The following is a 23584-nucleotide window of genomic DNA, read 5'->3' as shown; positions in this document are numbered from 1 at the left end:
GCTCAAAAGACCTAAGGCTTTTAAGGTATACCAAATGGATAAAGATAAGGGAAAAGGCAAGGTAGGTGGACTACCAAATATAAAAGTGACAGAAAATTTTCCACCTCCTTCTATTACTCCAATGATTCAGACAGATGCAATGTTGGCATTTTTGATGTTTATGTTGTGATTGTCATTGATGGACATACACTTGTATTGAGATCCCCTTTATATGTATGAGCTCATGCTCAACAGGAATTTGTTCCAACCGGTATGTTGTATTCTAGTCTTTAGACTAGTAGTGATTTTTCAAAATGTGTTTCCCAATCTGAAGTGGCATGTTGACCCCAAGCGGTTCGCAGATCACAAGCGGTACGAGGGTGCAAAGTGGCACAACACATTCTTACCTGTCTTCATTTTTGTCAAATCGGAAACCAGTATTTTGTATGAACTGGTAATACTCTGTGATGAGTTACCAACTGGCATTTTGTGATGAGTTACCAATCCACCGATTGTTTGACAGTGCCGACACATTAACGGTGATTCCTGTGTCATGTTACTAAGTATGTCTAGGTTCATTGAACCTAGGAAATTGTAAAGAAATCCTATTGGACTGACATGAAATCAAATTCCTTTAAAAGGGACATCATGTCTAGGGTTTTAGGTTGTTGCAAAAAGGGTTAATGTTGAGCTAGGGTTTAAGGTGGATGTTGATTTGTTGGAAGAGCAATCTTATCTGAGAAGATCGAGTTGTAACTGAAAGAGAGATAGAGAAGACTGAAGTAATGCTAGAATGCATTAGCTGTGAGCAATACTGGATCTAACCAAGCAGCTTGTGCTATTAGATAGATCAAACACTTGTTGATTACTCACATCTTTAACAAGACAGTAGCCCATAACCGGGTAGGCCTCAAAGCCTTTGTAAAATCCTCTAACAAGGTGGTTCACATATGTGAATCTAAAATCCTCTAACAAGGTAGTTTTTAATCGGACTTATCTCCTAATAGAGATTGAGGTTCCTAACAGGATCTGTTCTGGTGAAGAACATTGTAAGACCTTAACCGGTTTGGTTTCTAATCTGCAGATAGTGACTTGTGAGTGCCATCTCACCGTGGTTTTTCCCAGTTGGGTTTCCACGTCAAATATCTTGTGTTATGGTTGTATTGCTTTTGTGGGTGAATGTTTTATTCGCATTTTGGTTCATATGTGTGGTAACCAGATTGATTGTCAAACTGCTTTACCGGTTTATCTTTAGACTATGTAAGTGTTTTAGTGCAAATATTTTTGGCATACTAATTCACCCCCCCTGTTAGTATTCATCAATTGGTATCAGAGCCAACCTTTCTATAAGTTTAACCACTTGGAAAGAGATATGGGGGAATACACATTGAGGGAAATTACTCAATGGCTCACTAAGTTTGAGCAAGCCAATGATGATCTTATGGTAAAATACAAGGCATCTCAAGCAAAAAGAAGAGAACATGCAGAAAAGCTAATGGAACTATCTAAAAGTAGTTCTAAAGATGAAGCTAACATGGAAGCTATGATTGTTGAAGTGAATAAGTTGAATGATTGAAACTCCAGTCTGAGAAAGGAGTTGGAAGGATTGACTATTCAGTTCAGTCAAGAGCTTGAGAACTGGAGAAAAGGTGAAGATCTGGTAAAAGACAGAGATCATGAGATCTCCAAGCTGAAACATGAGATTAGTGCACTAACTGCTCGCCTTCATGAGAGTAGAATGGAAAAAGAAGACATGCAAGGAGAACTAAACATTGCCATCTCTAAAAATGCAAGTCTTATGGAGACAAATGCTACTATTTCCAAAGAACTCTTTGAGTCAAAGGAAATACTTGCTAAGTTTGGCAAAAGTACTGTCAAGCTAGAGCAAAAGCTTGAGTCATCTAGACTGGCAAAGAATACCAATGGTCTTGGTTTTCTTGGACATGAGGAAGGAGAATCCTCAGGAAAAAATGCTGAAGCATCAAAGAAGCAACCAACACTCAAAGGAAAAGGTAAGCAAAAATTCAAACCTATTTGCTTTAACTATCTTAAAGAAGGACACATTGCCAATGTATGTAGGAGCAAAGCCTACAATAATTTTCCTTATTTTATCAACAATATACCTAGATTCAATAAGTTCAATGGTCATTGTTATACATGCAACAAGTTTGGGCATAGAGCATTTGAATGCAGGTTTGTAGTGGATAACACTGGAAGATATCCTCAGAGGACCCAAGGAACTGGTCCTGAATCTTTTATGAACCAGAACCACAGTTGGTTTATTGACTTCAATCATCAGTCAAGAAGAGGTGGTCATCAAGCGGGAATCAGATGGAGAGAAAGTTGTATGATCTATCATGGTCATGGTCACACTGCTACAACATGCAGAAGGAAGAATGGAAACATGTACAATGGACCTTGGAGAGCACCTGGACTTGTTTGCTATCACTGCAGCAAACCGGGTCAGATTGCAAGATTATGCAGAAGCAGAAAAAGTATATCTAAATATATACCGGTCACTCAGGAAGGAGAAATAGATGTTGAAAAAGTTCAAGGAGACATGAAGAAAACATGGAAGAAGAAACCAGCAATGTCAGAAGAGGAACCGGTTTCTGCACCTAGTGTGGAAATATCATAATTAGCAGACTAAGCCTCAAAGGCTTAGGGGGAGCAAATGGCAAAATGCTGTCGAACCCCTGATTAACACTGGTAAAAGACCTTAACCGATATGCTACACCTATCGCTTGGCAAAAGACCGGAAACAGTAAAAATGGAAAATTAGGGTTTACGCCCTAATATAGGAGCATTAATGATGATAGGTGAGAGACATGTATAAATGCATTTTTCAAATCATTTCTCACTATCTATTTTAGAGCGAAGAAAAGTTTTCAACTACAGAGTGAAGAAAAGGCGATTTGAGCATTAGATCTCAAGAAATTGGATAACTTTGAAAGAGATTCAAATCTAGTTTGCAAGCGGTAGTGGAGAACTCAAAGTGGTGATTTGGCATCCGACGGAGAGTGAAGTAAAGCAGAATCAAGAAGCCCTAAATTCGCGTTTAAAAGGTATTTTTTGTGTTCTTGAAATACTCTTCAATGGCTTCCACATCTCATACCAGTTCAAGCACATCCATTGAGTCAGAAAGTTTCATTCAGAGGAAGTCCAAGTATAATGCTTTGTCACAAGTTCCAGCTGGAGTCATAGTCGAAGAAGGAGTTTCAGACTATATTGATTGCAAGATAGAAGACATAGGGTCCTTAGCCATTCATACTCAATTAGGTCTATTTTGTGGAAAGGACAAAAGGATCAAACCGGAGTTCAGTATCTTAGAGAAGAAGAAACTCCATAATGCGGTATATTTTCTGGAAGACTTCACAGAGGATCACATTAGGATCATCTTGAGCAGAGTTCATGGTGACAAGATGTACCTAGAAAGAACACAATAAATACTTTACAAAATTTCACATGAAATTTATCTCTTGTTGGATTTACACAAATTAATAATTCAATTTAACACACATGCAACATTTACTTTCATAAATAAAATATGATACATATGGGGTGTTGTCTCTCCAAATAGACATACCCTAATTTTACGAACGTACATAGGTCTAGGTTTGGTTCAACAATAAAGAATATTAGGAGAAAGTTACTTCATGATTTAATTGATTATTATGATGAATACAATAGTGAAGAAAAAGATGAAGTACTGCAGGAAATCATTCTTTATTTATGCAAAAATGACCGGTCACCATCAGAGATTAAATCTCAGACACCAGATTCATTATTTAAAGCATTGGATAACAAATGGCGCATTGCCATTGAAAAGGAACAAGAGATTAGGGAGAAAGTTTTTGCACAGTACTTCCCCAAACTCTCAAATTCAGAATTATTTGATGTATTGGATCAAAATAAAGGTCTCTTCTTCACAAGGAGAAGAAGACTCTGGTTGTTGGAAGGGAGAGTTGATGATGTAGAAAAGGAAACACATCAACACATGGCCCATGCTATCAGCTTTCACAAAGCTTGAATGGCCAACCTCCAAGCGGAAAAGGAACTAGTTATTTCCAAACCAGATGAGGTTTTTGATGAGGAAGGAAACCTAGTGGAGGAACCAATCAACACCATAGATGTCGATGCCCTAGATATAGAAGATGTCACTCAGGACATACCTTCTGAGGGAACTGAATAGGGGCAATAGGCCGATCAGGGTGGTGAACAAGCTGTGGACACACATCAAACGGCAAAAGAACAGGAAGAGAAAAAGAAGAAGGATGAAGATGAGAAATAGGAAAAAGAGGAAGAGAAGAGAAAAGAGGAAGAGGAGAAAAGAAAAGATGAAGACAAGAAGAAGCAAGAAGAAGAAAGGAAGAAGAAAGAAGAAGAGGACGAGGAAGAAAAGAAGAAGAAGGAAGAAGAAGAAAAGAGAAAGAAGGAAGAGGAAGAAAAGAAGAAGAAAAAAGAGGAGAAGAAGAAGAAGGAAGAGGAAGAGAAGAAAAAGGAAGAGGAAGAGAAGAAGAAAAAGGAAGAGGAAGAGAAGAAGAAGAGGGAAGAAGAAGAAAAGGAAGAGAAAAAGAGGAGAGCAGAGGAGAAGAAAAAGGCAGAAGAAGACAAGGAAGAAGAGAAGAGAAGAGAAGCAGAAGAGAAGAAAGCTGAAGAAGCCAAGGAACGAGAAGCGGCAAAAAGCTCTCAGGTGGAGACTCCGAAGGCAACCGGAAGTCAACCCTCACCGGTTGATCTCTCTATTCCTATCGATCTCCAATCTACAAGTGAGTTGGAGCTTATACAGAGCATCAAGGTTTCTCAAGAGCACCTTGAGATCATTCACAGGAAAAAGGAACAGGACATCATTCAGGCAGCTATAGACACACTTACCGGTTTAATCCCCGGTACTAATCTTCCTGACACTGATTCATCACTAGCATAACTCAAACTTCTGTGTACTTTAGTGGATGATCAGGTGTAGGCTCTCAAAGAAGCAGCAGAGGCCAATGTAAAGAAAGAGCACCAAAAGGCTCTTAATGTTGCTCTCGTGAAGAAATTAAATGAGCTTAGGACTGAACTATTAAAGGATCAAAAGGACATAAGGAGTGCCTTGGATGAGGCAAACTTGCTACTCAGCAAAATCTGTCAACCTCATCTATTCAGTGATGATGTGCTAGCCAAGAAGCAACAACTTCAAATAGACTTATAGTCCTACTTAAGCACATTCAAGACTCCTTATGACTCCTTTGCAGCATATGGGCAAACCGTTCACCGGTTCCAGATCTAGTCAGCCAAGATAGAGCAAGAGATCAGCACAAGGCCTAGGGATTTGTAGGAGCTTCAACTAGTATTACTTCCATGACTGCAAATTCTCCAGAAATGCTATCTGAACCTGGATGCCCTGACAACCAGACATGAACTGAGCACCATAGATGACATGGAGGAACATGTATCACAAATGCAGACAGAAAAGGAAGTGGCGACCTCCCTACTTGAGTCTTGGTCTCTTTCCATGAAACAATTTTTGCAGGACTATAAAGTGGTTTTTGACAAGTATTATTCATTATTGTCATAAACACTTTTATATATATATGGAAACAAGTTTTTTAGTGGTACTTTGTCATTGTTGGCAAAGGGAGAGAAGTATATGGTTTTAAAATTTTGAAATTTTGATATATGCTATGATATATGCTATATGCTCTGATAATTATGGTCTGAATGCAAAATTGCTATACACTCTGTTGATTAAGGGATAGTGTATATTCTTAGGGGGAGCAATTTTGTCAAATGGCAAGTTTTTATTGTAAAACACTTAGATGTCAAAATTTTATTTTCCTAAGTGTTGCCATGAATGCCAAAGGGGGAGATTGTTGGCATTTTTGATGTTTATGTTGTGATTGTCATTGATGGACATACACTTGTATTGAGATCCCCTTTATATGTATGAGCTCATGCTCAACTGGTATTTGTTCCAACTGGTATGTTGTATTCTAGTCTTTAGACTAGTAGTGATTTTTCAAAATGTGTTTCTCGGTTTGAAGCGACATGTTGACCCCAAGCGGTTTGCAGATCACAAGTGGTATGAGGGTGAAAAGTGGCACAACAAATTCTTACCAGTCTTCATTTTTGTCAAACCGGCAACCGGTATTTTGTATGAACCGGTAATACTTTGTGATGAGTTACCAACCGACATTTTGTGATGAGTTACCAATCCACCGATTGTTTGATGGTGCCGACACATTAACGGTGATTCCTGTGTCATGTTACTAAGTATGTCTAGGTTCATTGAACCTAGGAAATTGTAAAGAAATCCTATTGGACCGATATGAAATCAAATTCCTTTAAAAGGGACATCATGTCTAGGGTTTTAGGTTGTTGCGAAAAGGGTTAATGTTGAGCTAGGGTTTAAGGTGGATGTTGAGTTGTTGGAAGAGTGATCTTATCTGAGAAGATCGAGTTGTAACTGAAAGAGAGATAGAGAAGACTAAAGTAATGCTAGAATGCATTAGCTGTGAGCAATACTGGATCTAACCAAGTAGCTTGTGCTATTAGATAGATCAAACACTTGTTGATTACTCACATCTTTAACAAGTCAGTAGCCCCTAACTGGGAAGGCCTCAAAGCCTTTGTAAAATCCTCTAACAAGGTGGTTCACACATGTGAATCTAAAATCCTCTAACAAGGTAGTCTTTAATTGGACTTATCTCCTAACAAAGATTGAGGTTCCTAACAGGATCTATTCTGGTGAAGAACATTGTAAGACCTTAACCGGTCTAGTTTCTATTCTGCAGATAGTGACTTGTGAGTTCCATCTCACCGTGGTTTTTCCCAGTTGGGTTTCCACGTCAAATATCTTGTGTTATGGTTGTATTGCTTTTGTGGGTGAATGTTTTATTCGCATTTTGGTTTGTATGTGTGGTAACCGGTTTGATTGTCAGTTTGCTTTACTGGTTTATCTTTAGACTATGTAAGTGTTTTAGTGCAAAGATTTTTGGCATACTAATTCACCCCCCCCTCTTAGTATTCATCATGCAACACCAGCTACTGAGGATATACAAATCCTGAATCTGAAATCTTGTACACAATGAACATTGATATGCAAGAGGTCAATAATGTGGTTGATAAGGAGACCACTGGTGAAAAGAAAGATGTGGCTACTGAGCCACCGACTGAAAATATTGATGTAGAGACACATGCAGAACAAATAGTGGAACATATTGAGATTCAAATGGTGACTGATACCATTGATGCGAACATTGAAAAACCAACAGACACAGAGTTACCGGCTATAGAAAATACAGAGCAACCTACTAAGTCACAGGTAGTGGACAATGCAGAGGTGTAGACAGAGAAACCGATAGTAGAAAGCATAGTGAAACCCACTGAGAAACAAGAAGAGAAAAGGGTTGAGTCATAGGTACATACATAGATAGTGCCACTAGCAACTGTTGAGAAACCTAAACCTTTGCTAGTTGAAATGCAGAAACAAACTGGCCCACCAGAGGTCAAAACAAGAAAAGTGGTTACTTACATCAATAGCATGGAGATTGTTAAGGTAGTTGGATAGTCATCTAGTACTTCCATGACTGAATTCAGACCAACAAATGTAACTGAGGTACTTTTGGATTCCATTAAGAAAATTACTGATTGTAATGCACTGGCATTTAAGGATATAGATGATACCATCCCCATTCTTAAATTGATTTCACCCAAGTGCAATGCAGACAATAAAGATTCTTTGAGTCAATTAGACACATTGTCTAAGTATATCACCAACATATTGACTATTGATCAAATAAATGAAGAGACATTTAAAGAGAAAATGGCTAAGGAAAATAAGATATTCTTTGATGAGACAATAAAGAAGTGCATGGGACACATTGACACCCTCTTATTGGCACTGATTAAAACCATTATGGAGTTTAAGAACCTATACAGAGGTACTTGTAAGACTAATCTTTTGACAATGGATATCGATAAGGAGATCAACAAAGTACAAAAGGAAATTGATAACATAGCTGATAATATCATTGGCTCACCTGAACCAATATCAGTTATTGAGCAGGAAATTGCTCAATTTGAGGAGAAACTTGAGAAATTGGAGAAAGAAAAGGAAAGAATAAAAGGAGAGGCAAAAGATCTTAAATGTAGACACAGTCCTATATTGGATATCCTGATCTCTTTGAGGAAAGAGATATCAGAGGCACTTATTCAGGGACAAAAGACACTGGAAGAGAAAATGCATCACCTCACCGGTACAATTCAAAGAACATAGGCAACATTAAAGGATAACAATAGGTTCACTCAAAGCCTAAATTTGGTATTAGCAGACCTATTTCAGATTGTAACTAACTGGTTACAAGGTTCTAGCTAAGCACTACACTCATTTGACAATTTCGACAACCTTTGTCATTGATGTCCAAGGGGGAGTAGTAGAGAAGAGAAAAATCCAATGACTTAGAGATCATCTTCTCAGGGGGAGCACACACTTTTGGTAAGGATTTTTGACTTCAATCTTTGGATACAATTTTAAATTTTTCTCATGAGTGTTGCCATCAATGTCAAAGGGGGAGATTGTTGGCATTACACACTCCAATGAGAATTGTAGGTGATTGAAGGTATTGTCATTGATGGCAACCTTGCAATCTTATGGCACCAACAGACTCTACACAGACGGATAGTTCACCGGAAGTGACAATAATGTTTACCCGCATCCTAGCCGATAGGATTTTGATTATTGTATTTTGTATTTAATTGTAATATCTTTTTGTAAGCCGACATGGCATATTGTAATAAGACTCATATATAAGTATGAGATCTTGTAGATCATTTTGTGTGACAACATAGAGGATAAATATGATGGATATGTAGAGCGAATATTAAGGCAGATTTTGTAGAAGGGTTTATGGTTGTTGTATGAGCTTACACTGGTACTGAATCTGGTATTACGGATGTTGTTTTGTAGAAGTACACTATATTGCATTTTCATAATCCATTTTGTAAGTTAGTGATACTTCCTTTTGTAATTAAGCAATGAGCTTTAAGCAGTTGGCCTTCCTGCATGTACATGCCCCTCTTGTAAGTAATATCCATTCATTGGCCAGTGAGTGAATATTGTGGGTCACAAATCTCACCGAGGTTTTTCCCACACTGGGATTCCTTGTTAAACATATTGTGTTATGGTGTTCTTTCTATGTTGTCTTTACTATTCTTATTTACTACATTAATTCTTGTTTACCAGTACTTTGATTTGGAATGTAAAATATTTAATAAGGTCAGAAAATTTGTTAACCGGTTAGATACTAATTCACCCCCCCTCTCGGTATCTTTGGGAATCCTAACAGTATCCACTAATAAATATGTATCCATTGTAGATCTCAAATTTGCAAATTTCACAGAGAAATACCTTGCTTCATCAAATTAGGCTTTTCACGCCGAATCACCTCCACACTGTGATCACCTTGGAAATATTTTCCTAGAGCTCACTTCTCTTCTTGTATTTAGAAATCAAAGTGAGCAATGAGAGGTAAAAGTATCCCTTTTGTTGGATATTGTTGGATTTTGTTATCATTGATGTCAACATATTCATGTGTTTTGGTATTCTGGTGATTGCAAAGATTTTGAGTTAGTATTTGATCCGTTGTGCTCTGGTATGATCATATCTTTGGTTGTGGATTTTGGAGAGTGTTTGGGATGTTCGTGTGCATGTCCATTTCAAATGGTTCATGATTTGGTGCTTTGCAAGTTATTTTTTCTTGTCCTAGTTGCTCTTGTTGAGTGTTCTTGAGTGTTAACATGTTGATCCATGGAGATTTGATTAAGTGGTGTTGGTTCAGCTATTGCAGATGATTCTAACATACTTATTGGTGTTTCCTAATTGTGTCTTATTTGGTTTGGTGGTCTGTATTGATCATTATGCATGTTGTTGAGGATCTTATGGGTCCGGTGATGTTCTTCATGTTATGTAACATTTTCGGTGTTGTAGCATGTTGTGGTTGATCTTGGCGAGATTTCTAGTGGTTTTGCATGTTTGACGATTTGATTTGGGTCCATGTTATGTTATTTGTGGCATTGTATTGGTCCAGTAGTTGATTTATGTATCATGTGATGTAATTTTCTAATTAGGTGTTAAGGGTTTAGCCAACCTTGTAGTCAAGGTTGATGATTTGTATAAATGGGTGTCATATTCATGTAATTTGTGTATCAGTGTTGTGTTTGCATCATTAGATAGTCATGTATGTATGAATAAGAGAATTCATCTTTCAATGTGGTGTATTGAGAAAAGATTGGTGTAGGGACGACAAATGTACTTAATCGAAACTATCATCAGGTATTTGGAGATGATATTATTTCAATTCGTGTAAAACAGATTGTAGTTTGAATATTATTGTAAGGTAGTGAACCTTCCCTAAGTATTGTAGCCTTATGGGTCATTATATTTTGAGCAGTGAGCTCTAGGCAGTGTGCCTAAATGCATGTGCATTCCCCATTTTAATATTTACACATACTACTACCGAGTATCATCTTATTGTGGGTAGGTTCCCACCACCACTTTTCCCTTAACCAGGTTTTCCACGTCAACATCTCGGTGTTATGTGTGTTTCTTTTATTATGGTCATTTCTATTTTCATTGTTGTTGATTAGATCTAAGATTGTTCTTAAATTATTCAATCCAATGAAAACAGATTCACCCGCCCTTTTAGTTTTCCATCATTGTTGGTGCCAACAATTGGTATCAGAGCTAGATCCTCTGGAAGAAGCTTGACCGCTTAAGGAGATCCAAGATGGAAACATGTTTTCAAGAAAGAGAGTTTGAGATTTGATGGAAACAACTAAATTGTATGGAAGTGTTGGCAATTTGGAGGAACTGATTATATGTTGCATTGATGTTTTGTCATTGATGTCAACACTAGCTACTTTGGTTGTTTATCAGTATCCTTCTAGTACTGGTAGGTTCTTTGGTTTCTGGTTAGTAAGATCATGATGATCTGGTATACTCTGGTATGCTTTGGCTTGTGGGATTGGCTTAGATATTCTATTCATGCTACTCAGATTCATTTTCAGTCAGTTGGTTTTTATTTGGTGATCGGATACTATCTTATATGCTGGTAAGCCTGGTTTGTTGATCCGGTGAGGGTTTCACTATTAGAGATTTGTTGAAGATCTTTTGATGTTATCCATAAGTGGTGTTGGTGTGGCTTTTAGTAAGGATTTAGGATGTTGATGGTGATCATGTTCGAGACTTGGCTGATTGAGATCATTGCTTTAGCACGTGTGGACCTAAATTGGGTCTGGTACTATCTAGGTTATGGACTGACTTATTGTAACATGTTGATTGGTCTTCTCAATGTGCTTCTGGGATGACTTATGGGCTTGATATTATTTGTTTGGTCTCATGCCGACATGTTTTATAATTATGTAATAGGTTTTATTGTCTAGTGACTGACCTTATTGTTAATGGTTGAGGTTTTGTATATATGTGATGTAAGATCTCATTGTAGATTATATAGGAATGGTATAGGAGTGAATAATGTAATAATCATTCATACAGAGGATTTGGTCGATCATTTTTTATAGAGTTGGGTTTATGTAAGAGGATTAAGTCCTCCGTTTTTTATCTCAACCAAAATTGTACTCAGGCATAGGAGATGTTATCATTGCAGTTCATTCTTCCTTCTAGATTGTAGTCTATATTTCTATGTAGTTAGTGATACTCCTTTTGTAATGAGTAGTGTGCTCTAGGTTGTTGGCCTTCCTACAAGTGTGGGCCTCTCAATTTGTAATCACATACTTACTGCAGAAGTATTATCTGACTATGGGTGTTTGCTTCACCAATAGGAACAATAACTATAGCTAAAGTCTGAACCCAAAGTCTGGACATTCACTTTGTGAAGTTATTATCTCCATAACTGAAGTTCATTTGTTTATCAACCCAGGGACATATTACTTGAAATGGTTCGGCACTATATATGCACTAAGTTCATGCAATAGCTATTATGCATTACTGCTGCAACTAAACCTATTTGAAATAAGAAAGCAATAATTATAACAAATCAATGGCTATAGGAAAACTACATTAACATAAAACCCAATTAAAGAATTGTTAACTAAGTCCAAAGCTAACAAACAAGAATTACTCTATTTTCTTTGGCTGCAAGAACAATCACAAGATCTGTTTCCAGTGGCTGCAGGAATAGTCAATCGCTAGAAAGCCTACTGTAGCAAAAAGGGAAACTAAGTTTAACAAATGCACACGAATACTCACCAAGTGGGCCCCCTTGGATGAGTGTATCCAGGCTTCCAAAGATAACTCTAAATACTTAGAATAGCATCACTTTATTCATTGTCTTTCAAAGGTCGATACAACACACAAAATGAAAGAAAGCTAAAAATACTCTACAACTTTATTTCTAAATCTTGTGTCTCTCTTCCCCTTCTCTTTCTCTCTAACCTCTAAGAAGAGGCACAAACTCTTATTTAAAAGAAAACTACAACAACTCCCTATAATCTAGGTCACACCGATGAAATAAGGCAGAGAACATTTATGATAGAGAACAAACAAAGTTAAGCCACTAAAAATGTGGATCTCTACTAAACCGTGACCAAGAATATAGCATGGCGATATTACAAGATTTGATGTTTATTGAAGACATACATAAATGAGTCTTGTGCACCCTTCTACATTACGCCCATTATTCTCTTTGTTGTTTTGAACTTTTAACCGCCCCTTGAATATCTCTAACTGCCTTCATGATGTGACACAATAACTGCCACTGCAACATCTTATTTACCTTGCAATTAACAAGATAGAACATACAAGCATACACATATATCTATTTTAATTAATTAAAACACTTATACATTTCACACATGATATCGCCTATGATAATCTGCATAGCAATAGGAATAATTCACATGGCAACAAGAATAATTGGTCAAGACAAAACAGGATTTAATGGGTTTAGTTAACATCTAGAATGCATATAGTGAAACTCTAATACATCATTACTATCTAATTATATGAATTAAAACATGGTAAAAAATTATGAGTTTTAAGAATAAAATGAGCTAATATCTCAGCTCATCATGCCCCCAACTTAATGTCTTGTTGATCCTCCAGCAAGAGGAAAATTTTTGATCCAAGCACTTACTCGCAAGTCACCAATAGTTCCCTGTCATGTCCCTCCTATAGCCAAATTTCAATAAATCCCTTCATTTTTTCTAGTCTGGCCCATCTACCCTATTTTGTAGCTTCATCATATGGTTTGTCTGCAACCCTGTATCCCATTAATAGCCACATAAGGATAGGTGGCTGAAATATCAAGGGTAGCCAGTTATTGCTCTTCTTCCTACCCAAATGGATGTACTTAGGAGCTTTTTGCATAGCTGCATGAAAATTAGGCAGTGAATGAGGTTTACCCTATTTTAGGTCTTCTAGAATATTATTCCAACGTTGAACCGGACATTCAATTACAACTACATTTTCATTTTTAATCAAAATATTCATATTCTTGGTTTGTTTCCTGTCTTATTGGCAACACCTAGATCATTACATCAGGTCTTGCTAACAATTTCTACCAATCATAATAAAGAAGCCGTGGATTCTTGGCTTCAGCTCTGAGTGGTAATGGATAATTAAATTTCAAATTTCTATATGTTTTGGCCTAATTCCCCATACTGATTTCATTTTGTACCCATGACATTAATGCTTTTATGTGAATGTCGCCAATATATAATAAGGGATTCCACTCATTGTCAGAAGTCACAACATAGTTATGCAAATAGAATTCACATAACAAATTCTTAACAGCTATTGGAGAGGTTTGATAAACACTATAAAATTCTTTTGGGGTATCTAAAGAATGATTAAGATCTCTAACAATGTGGTTTAGCTTAAAACTTAAATACTGCTCTTTTAAATGCAAACCATAAACCCTTGGAGGAGCCCTACATTGTATCAACTCAAGAACCATACTGACAATTGTGCCAACTTTAGCTTTCAATTCCACAATTTGATTATCCCTCTTTTCAATTTCTTTATGTTGCTTATCAATAATTCCATGTAACCTAGCCCTATCTATCTCCCACTACCTATAAAATGTAAGTGCAATAGACAAACTAGTGAGAGATGAAGGAGGTATATTAGTTGTTACCTGAGGGTGTGAGTTTTCTTCAACAGGTTCTCCAAATTGTTCTGCTACATGCGCGATATTTGAAAATCAGTCGACTTCATGTTCTTCCTGTGATTTAATCTCTGTTTGATTCTCATGCCCTTCTTCTGATGTTTCTATTGAAATGACTTCCACTGCATCCCTTGCTGGTCACACTTTCTGTTTACTTCGCCGAGTCCTTCTTGCATACATTTTTAGAGTGGCTACAGGAATAGTTTCTGCAAGAGGTGTTGTAGCAAAAGAATTTTTTTTTAGCCTACGCTTTTTGGCTGCAAAAGAAACCTGCACAGATTGAGGCTACTCTATGGTTTCTCTCTCTGCGTCAGTTATCTCTACTTCTTTCCCTTTTCCTTTAAAAGATGTCCCTCCACTTTGAAAATGAGTGGAGGGCTGCTCAATATTTGTTTCAATCACCCTTTCTTGTGCAACAATAAAAGCTTCATTGGCAACATGAGGTTCATCCTCTGCAAAAACCCTAGGAGATGAGGGCTCTCTGATATCCTCCTCTTGGGCTACTAATTCTTCTGTAGCAAGAGCATTTTACTTCCTAAATTGTAGTATATCTTTGAATACCCCCCATGCTATTTGCAAAACATCACTAAGAGAAATTTCTACTAACAATTTTATCAGGCCATGATGACTGACAGAACGATTTCCTTCCTTCTGTGTTTCTTTTGCACTTATGAAAATAAGGTGATATAGAAAATTGGGAAAATTTACCCTTCGGCCATGTCGTAAATGACTAAGCAGTTTAAAGTGGACCAAATGCAAATTTGAGTACCTTCCATCATAGGTAATGTATTTCATCACATACAATGCCACCTGGGGTCATTCCACTAGAAGAGATATCCATCTGGTTTCTTGTTTGTCCACCCTTAGGGGTCCATCTATTGGGTGTGTAAATTCTGCTCTAGTGCTTCTTGCATCCTTAGATTCAAGAAATAGTTCTCCTTCTTGCAATAACCCAGTAACTTTAGCTATTCATTTCTCTATGGCAATGACTGTCAATCCCTTGACATGGGCCTCTAGTTCATTGAATGTATGCATGAATTCAGAGGCAATTTATTCATTGTAATTCATTATTTTTAGAAAATAATCAATCCACCCATGCATATGGAAGTAATGCTCACACTAGACATCCTGCAACAATATTTCATGAATTATAGGCTCATGGTGGATAGGATCTCCACCCATGACTATTTCGGCTCTCAAAATAATTTTCACAACAGAGAATGAGGCACTGAAATAACCTGCATAAATGAAAATACTTGTTCGAATATACCTTACTCACTTTCAATTCCTTTCAATGATTTCAGTGGCAGGATGAACTGACCACTCATGGCAGAGAATATCTTATTCAAAAATGATGTTAGGCAAATCAAAACAAATTACTAACAAGGATTCATAATTACTCGACTTGGAAATCAGACCATAAAACACCCCCAACTTATGATGGCATGTGTCCATAGATGCAAAAAGGACAGATGGAACGATACACGGATTTAAAATACACAAGAATCATAGCAAAATAATAAATGCATAATTAATTAAAAAAAACAATGTACATACCTACAGTCATACTAATAAATGTTGCATGAAACAATTAGCTAATAAAAAGGGGTGAAATGAGATGATGTGACATGAATTAAGTGTTAGACAAAGAGATGGAATGGGATGACGTGGACGAAATTTTTTTATTATCGGAGAATAATATTTCCATAAGACATGGAAATATTTGTATGAAAGCATGCTTGAAGAATTTTTTGAATGCTAAGAATGTTCCCTATAGAAGCTGCAAGAACTGCACCCTTAATGTCTTCTCCAATTGTTGTAGGAAATTCTTCAGATGCTGAAGGAACTTCTCCAGTTGTTATAGGAACTGATATTTTTTCTTGGCTGGTGAATTGTTGCACGAACTGTTCTTTGGTTGCAAGCTTATGATATAGCCATAGTCGATGACCATTGACTAGAAGCTTGAATCTGACTGGATCTATAGTGGTCAAATGAACTGCATTATTTGTAAAAACTTCCTCTATTTCATATGGGCCTAACCATCTTGTCTGCAACTTTCCAATAGTATATTTATATCCTGAATCATATAGCACTGCCCAATCACCTAATTTAAATTTTCTCTCCTTGATGTACTTATCATGCCATTTAGCTCTTTGATTTTGAATAAGTTTTGTATGTTGGATGACCATCTTCCTCAGCTCATCCAAAGCATATAATTACAAAATATGGTCTCTTTGTGCTTTAGAGAGAGTCATATTCAATTGAAGAGTTGTTCTAAGAGTTTTGTGCTCAAAATTAATGAGCATCACTGTTGTTTTTCCATACACCATTTCAAAAGGTGTAAAACCAATTGGTGTCTTCCACATTATTTTGTATGCCCAAATGGCTTCAAGAAGTTTCTGTGGCCAATCTTTCTTATGAAGAGATATTGTCTTGGTAAGAATGGCTTCTAAATCCATCTTTGTGACTTCTACTTGACCATTTGCTTGTGGATGATATGGGGTAGACTTCCTATGTTTGATATTATACATTAACCAATGTTGCAATCAATGTAGAAGTAAACTCTGGTCCTTGGTTTGAAACAATCTCTCTTGGAACTCCATACCTAGTAAATATTTCTTCATAGATAAATTAAGCTACTTTATTATCTCTTGCATGTGTCATAGCTCGTGCTTCCAACCATTTGGTGACATAATCAGTGCATACTAGAATATAAGATGTCTCATTTGAAGGAGGATCAATCGACCCCACAAAATCCAATCCCCATTTATCAAATGGTGCAACTAATATCTGCTAGGCCTACCCATGCACTAGCATCTATCACATTTTTTAGTATATTGTGTTGCATCCTTATATAATGTTGACCAATAATATCATGTGCCAAGTATTTTAAGTGTTGTTCTTTTAGCAGCAAAATGTCCTCCACATGGCTCATCATGACATGCATGAAGGATATCACATGTTTCATCCTCTCTTACACAACTTCTCATGATTTGGTCAGGTCCAGTATAAAATAAACAATTAGCAATCCATGAGAAATTAAATCTTTTCTCAACTAACATTCTTCTTTCTTTAGGAGAAACTGTTGGCATTTTTTATGTTTATGTTGTGATTGTCATTGATGGACACACACTTGTATTGAGATCCCCTTTATATGTATGAGCTCATGCTCAACCTGTATTTTGTACTCTAGTCTTTTGACTAGTGGTGATTTTGCAGAATGTGTTTCTCGGTCTGAAGCAGCATGTTGACCCCAAGCGGTTCGCAGATCACAAGCGGTACGAGGAAGCAAAGCAGCACAACACATTCTCACCAGTCTTCATTTTTGTCAAACTGGCAACCGGCATTTTGTATGAACCGATAACACTCTGTGATGAGTTACCAACCGGCATTTTGTGATGAGTTACCAATCCATCGATTGTTTGACGGTGCTGACACATTGACGATGATTCTTGTGTCATGTTACTGAGTTTGTCTAGATTCACTGAACCTAGGAAATTGTATTGTAATCCTATTGGATCTGTAAGGAAGTAAAGTAGCGGAAACAACTTCCTACACTAACCTTGAGAGGAGGGTAATGCAAAACTTTTTCAGATCGTTACAACAGTTACAAAAAATAGAAATAGATATAATAGCATTCATACCACAACACAGTGATTTACGTGGGGAAAACCCTTTCGGGAGAAAAACCCCACCCTCCAAAAGCAGCTCAATATTTTATTCAGCAATCAAAACAGATTACAACATACTTGCAGAGCAAGCTCTTCACAGGAGTACCACTAATCAGAGATTCAGAGGCAACTCAATAGCCATAAGACTCTTATGCACAACCTCTATCTCACACACCTCATAAATAGGAGATACAATACAAGAAACCGTCAAACGGTATTACAAAACCATGGGCTAAAACCACCCAATAAGGTGTAGCCGACCTTATCTCCCTTCTATGACATGTTAAAGCACACATCAACACGTGTTGCTCCCTTTTACAGCTCATTTATGTATCCGATACAAATTATTTTTCCTATTTCAGGAGTACAAACTTCCGGAGGCCATAACTTGAGAACCGGGTGTCCGATTGATGAACCGTTTGAAGCGTCGGAAAGCTCGTGAAGTGCTCTATCACCTCGTATCCGGCTTCACCGGTTACGGCCACTTTTCAGGGCATTTCGGAGCCTCTAAAGTCCCCAAAATTAAGTTTAAACATTTTATTGCACCCCTCCAAGACGAAAACTTTAATATCTTCAAAACTAGCAATGACCTTGCGACGAAACTTTACCGAAATGCTTATCTAGCCAACCAGAAGCTTCAGGGAGAGTTTCACACTATTTCGTGCTCAAATGAAAACTTACTATAAATAGTAACCTCACATAAATGCAAGGTTGAGACACCATTTTTCCCAACAAATCTCCCACTTGTCGAACACCTTGCATGAGCGAAAGGGAATGTCAACACAATGAATCAATTGCTAGGGGCCATAAGGCCCATAGACTCTGAACACCATCTGAACTTCTCTATGCTCATAGCCTTAGTTAAAGCATCTGCAACATTCATCAAAGTGTCCACCTTAACCAGCTTCACCCTACCATCTTTGACCATATCTCTAACAAAATGATACTGAACATCAATATGTTTGGTCCGGGCATGAAATGTCGGGTTCTTAGCTAGGCTAATTGCACTCTGACTGTCATAGTAAACTGTCACTGTACCTTGTTTTATTCCAATATCTAAACATAGTCTCTTAAGCCAAATGGCCTCTTTACAAGCATGAGTAGCTACCATATACTCTACTTCAGTAGTGGATAAAGCAACCACAGCCTGTCGCTTACTCATCCAACTAATTGCACCACCAAACAAAGTAAACACATAAGCACTGGTGGATCTTCTGCTATCAATATCACCTGCCCAATCTGAATCCACATAACCATGGATATCAAGGGAAGTCATGTCTCCAACTGAATTACCATGATAACACAAAGAATACTCTGAAGTACCCTTCAAATATCTGAAGACTCTTTTGACTGCATCCCAATGAACTCTACCAGGATTAGACATATATCTAGAAAGTACTCCCACTGCTTGGGCAATATCTGGTCTAGTACAGACCATAGCATACATCAAGCTTCCAACTGCACTCTGGTAAGGTACTCTGCTCATGTCTTCCATCTCCAATGGGGATGTAGGACAATCTGAAACAGATAGTTTCATTCCAACTGTAAAAGGAACACTCAATGGTCTACAATTCTGCATGTTGAACCTCTGTAATACTGAATTCACATACTTAGTCTGGCCTAGCCATAGCTTTCTGTTCACCCTATCTCTTCTAATTTCCATCCCAAGAATGTGCTTTGTTGCACCAAGATCTTTCATTTCAAATTTAGCAGCGAGCTGAGACTTCAGTTCTGAAATCATACCTTTCCCTTTACCAATGAATAACATATCATCAACATACAATGCAATGAATAAGAAATGATCACCATCAGATTTATAATAAACACAGTGATCTGATTTAGAACGTTCAAATCCCAAACTCAACACATATGTATCAAATTTCTGGTACCACATCCTAGGACTTTGTTTGAGGCCATACAAAGATTTCTTCAATTTACAGACCAAATTACTTTTGCCTTTCACCACATAGTGCTCCGGCTGTGTCATATAAATATCTTCCTCCAAATCACCATGAAGGAAAGCAGTTTTCACATCCATTTGCTCAACCTCTAAATCATAAGCAGTAGCAATAGAAAGCAAAAATCTAATTGACGTCATTTTTGCAACAGGAGAAAATATCTCACCGTAATCAACACTCTCAATCTGAGAGTAGCCTTTTGCAACCAACCTTGCTTTATACTTCTCAATGCTTCCATCTGAACCAATCTTTTTCTTGAACACCCATTTACAACCAACAGGTTTTCGTCCTTCAGGCAATGGTACAAGATCCCATGTATCATTCTTTTTCAAAGCTGCCATTTCTTCCTCCATAGCAATCTTCCAGGATTCTGCATCATTCATACCTAATGCCTCTTCTACCGATTTCGGTTCATCCACACTAGTATTCAGAGAAAAAATACATCTCCAATCATCAGGTGAATACCTTTCAGGTGGTTGTCTATGTCTTGTAGACCTTCGAACAAGCTGAGTTGGAGGTTCTTCATCCTCTTCTGAAGATTCAGAGCTAGACGAGCTCTCCTCAAATTCTTGCCTATCTAGGGGTCTCGATTCAACTCTTTCAGGTGTAGAAGGAAGTTGAATCACATCTTCTTTTTTAGTCTGTTCTGGCTGCAATGTAACAGAAGGAGACTTAATTTCTCTAAAAATAACACTTCCTGTGAATTACCTTTTGTGCAACAGGGTCCCAAAGCTTGTATCCTTTCACACCATAACTATACCCGATGAAGATACATTTCACAGCCTTGTTCTCCAACTTTGTTCGTTTCTCCTTTGGCACATGTGCATATGCTTCGCAACCAAAAACTCTAAGATGTCTCAATGAAGGCTTGTGACCTGACCATGCTTCCATAGGCGTTTTATCAACAAGAGCTGATGTAGGAGACCTGTTAATCAGGTAGCAAGCAGTGGCAACAGCTTCAGCCCAAAACTTTTGTTTGAGACCAGCACCACTCAACATACTCCTAGCCTTCTCCATCAGTGTCCTGTTCATTCTTTCTGCAACTCCATTCTACTGTGGAGAATACGGAGTTGTCTTCTGCCTGTTAATTCCACAGTCTTTACAGAATCTATCAAAATCATTAGAGCAAAACTCACCGCCATTATCAGTTCTCAAACATTTTATTTTCTTTCCAGTCTGCAACTCAACCATTGCTTTAAATTCTTTAAAACGACTAAAAACTTCAGATTTACTCTTTAGAAAATATACCCATGTCCTTCTACTAAAATCATCAATAAATGAAACATAATATGTGGATTTTCCAATCGAAGAGACATCTACTGGACCAAACACATCAGAATGGATAAGGTCCAAAACACCACAAGTTTTATGAGAACTCGAGTAAAACTGAACGCGGTTTTGTTTTCCATAAATGCAATGCTCACAGAAATCAAAGTCAAGATTACAATCATTCAAACCTTCAACAAGATTTTTATTTTTCAAGGTCCTTAGACCCTTTTCTCCAATGTGGCCAAGTCTCTGGTGCCATAACATAGTCTTCTCTGCAGGTAACTTTGCTTCAGACGAAAGAGCACCTTTAGGTACCCAAAAACCATTTCCATCTGCTGAAGGTGAAACCTTCAAATCTTCCAGTGAGGTATCCGCAGATTTACTTTTTACAGAAGTGCTATTACACTCAATAGTGTATGCTTCAAGCTTATACAAAGTGCCAAACCTGACACCTCTAGCAACTACCATAGCACCCTTAATCATCTTACATCCTGCTTCAGAGAAGACTACCTGCACACCTGCATCTATCAGTTTGCTCACACATAACAGGTTTCATTTTAATCCAGGGATATGCAGCACACCATTAATCCTTTTTATTCTACCATCAGAAAACCTGATTCTAACTTTACCTCGACCAACAATGTCTAGATGTGAATCATCACCCAAGTACACCTTACCTCCATTAAATCCTTCATATTCAGAAAACCAATCTCTATTGGAAGTCATATGAAAAGATGCACCTGAGTCAATTAGCCAGGCATCATTACCTGCATGAGTCGCCAAAGCCGCAATAAATGCATCACCATCTTCCTTGTCGGACTCAGAATCAGAATCAAACCTTTTCTTTTTCTTCTTCTTCTTTTCTTCTTTGCAGTCCTTACGGATGTGACCCGATTTACCGCAATTCCAGCAAATGACTTTGGACTTTCCAGGAGATTTTGATCTCCCTTTGGATTTGGACTTGTCGCGCTTCTCATTCTTCTTGCCTTTCTCCTTAGGTCTTCCACGAACAGTTAGGGCTTCCTTTGAACTGATGGATACCTTCCTTCGCATCTCTTCACTGAGTAGGGCACCCACCACGTCTTCAGATTTCAAAACAACAGAAGTACTACCAATAGCCATAACAAGAGAATCCCACGAATCAAGCAAAGAACAAAGCAAGATTTGACATTTCTCCTCCTCATCCATCTTAACACCGACGGATACTAATTGAGCCACAATCATATTGAATGCTTCTAGGTGGTCTGCAATTCGTCCACCCTCTTCCATCTTCAAGGAATACAATTTCTTTCTTAAGAAAATTTGATTTAATAAAGATTTCACTTGATACATCTCACCAAGCTTAGTCCATAGCCTCTTTGTAGAGTTTTCTTCATGGACATTGATTAGAACAGAGTCTGCCAGGCACAGTCTGATTAGACCCTTGGCTTTTCGGTCCATAACATCATACTGAGCTGCCGCAGTAGGATCTGAGGGCCTTTGGACATTCGCATCAACAGCATCCCAAAGATCTCGATCTATTAGCAGATCTTCCATCTTCAGCTTCCACATCTCAAAATTACTTCCATTAAATTTCTCCACCTCTATTCTCCCTGACGAACTCGCCATCTGAATATTCCTGCAACAAGATCAAAAAGTGTCTTCTGCACAAGCTCCCACTCAAATCTGGATTAGTTCAAAAAACCCAACTGCCCACAATTGAAACCAAAGGTGATCAGGCTCTGATACCACTTGTAAGGAAGTAAAGTAGCAGAAACAACTTCCTACACTAACCTTGAGAGGAGGGTAATGCAAAACTTTTTCAGATCGTTACAACAGTTACAGAAAATAGAAATAGATATAATAGCATTCATACCACAACACAGTGATTTACGTGGGGAAAACCCTTTCGGGAGAAAAACCCCACCCTCCAAAAGCAGCTCAATATTTTATTCAGCAATCAAAACAGATTACAACATACTTGCAGAGCAAGCTCTTCACAGGAGTACCACTAATCAGAGATTCAGAGGCAACTCAATAGCCATAAGACTCTTACGCACAACCTCTATCTCACACACCTCATAAATAGGAGATACAATACAAGAAACCGTCAAACGGTATTACAAAACCATGGGCTAAAACCACCCAATAAGGTGTAGCCGACCTTATCTCCCTTCTATGACATGTTAAAGCACACATCAACACGTGTTTCTCCCTTTTACAGCTCATTTATGTATCCGATACAAATTATTTTTCCTATTTTAGGAGTACAAACTTCCGGAGGCCATAACTTGAGAACCGGGTGTCCGATTGACGAACCGTTTGAAGCGCCGGAAAGCTCGCGAAGTGCTCTATCACCTCGTAACCAGCTTCACCAATTACGGCCACTTTTCAGGGCGTTTCAGAGCCTCTAAAGTCCCCAAAATTATCTTTAAACATTTTATTGCACCCCTCCAAGACGAAAACTTTAATATCTTCAAAACTAGCTGTGACCTTGCGACGAAACTTTACCGGAATGCTTATCTAGCCAACCAGAAGCTTCAGGGAGAGTTTCACACTA

This window comes from Cryptomeria japonica, chromosome 1, assembly GCF_030272615.1.
Source record: "Cryptomeria japonica chromosome 1, Sugi_1.0, whole genome shotgun sequence".
NCBI classification, from domain to species: Eukaryota; Viridiplantae; Streptophyta; class Pinopsida; order Cupressales; family Cupressaceae; genus Cryptomeria; species Cryptomeria japonica.
This window is presented reverse-complemented; position numbering follows the sequence as displayed.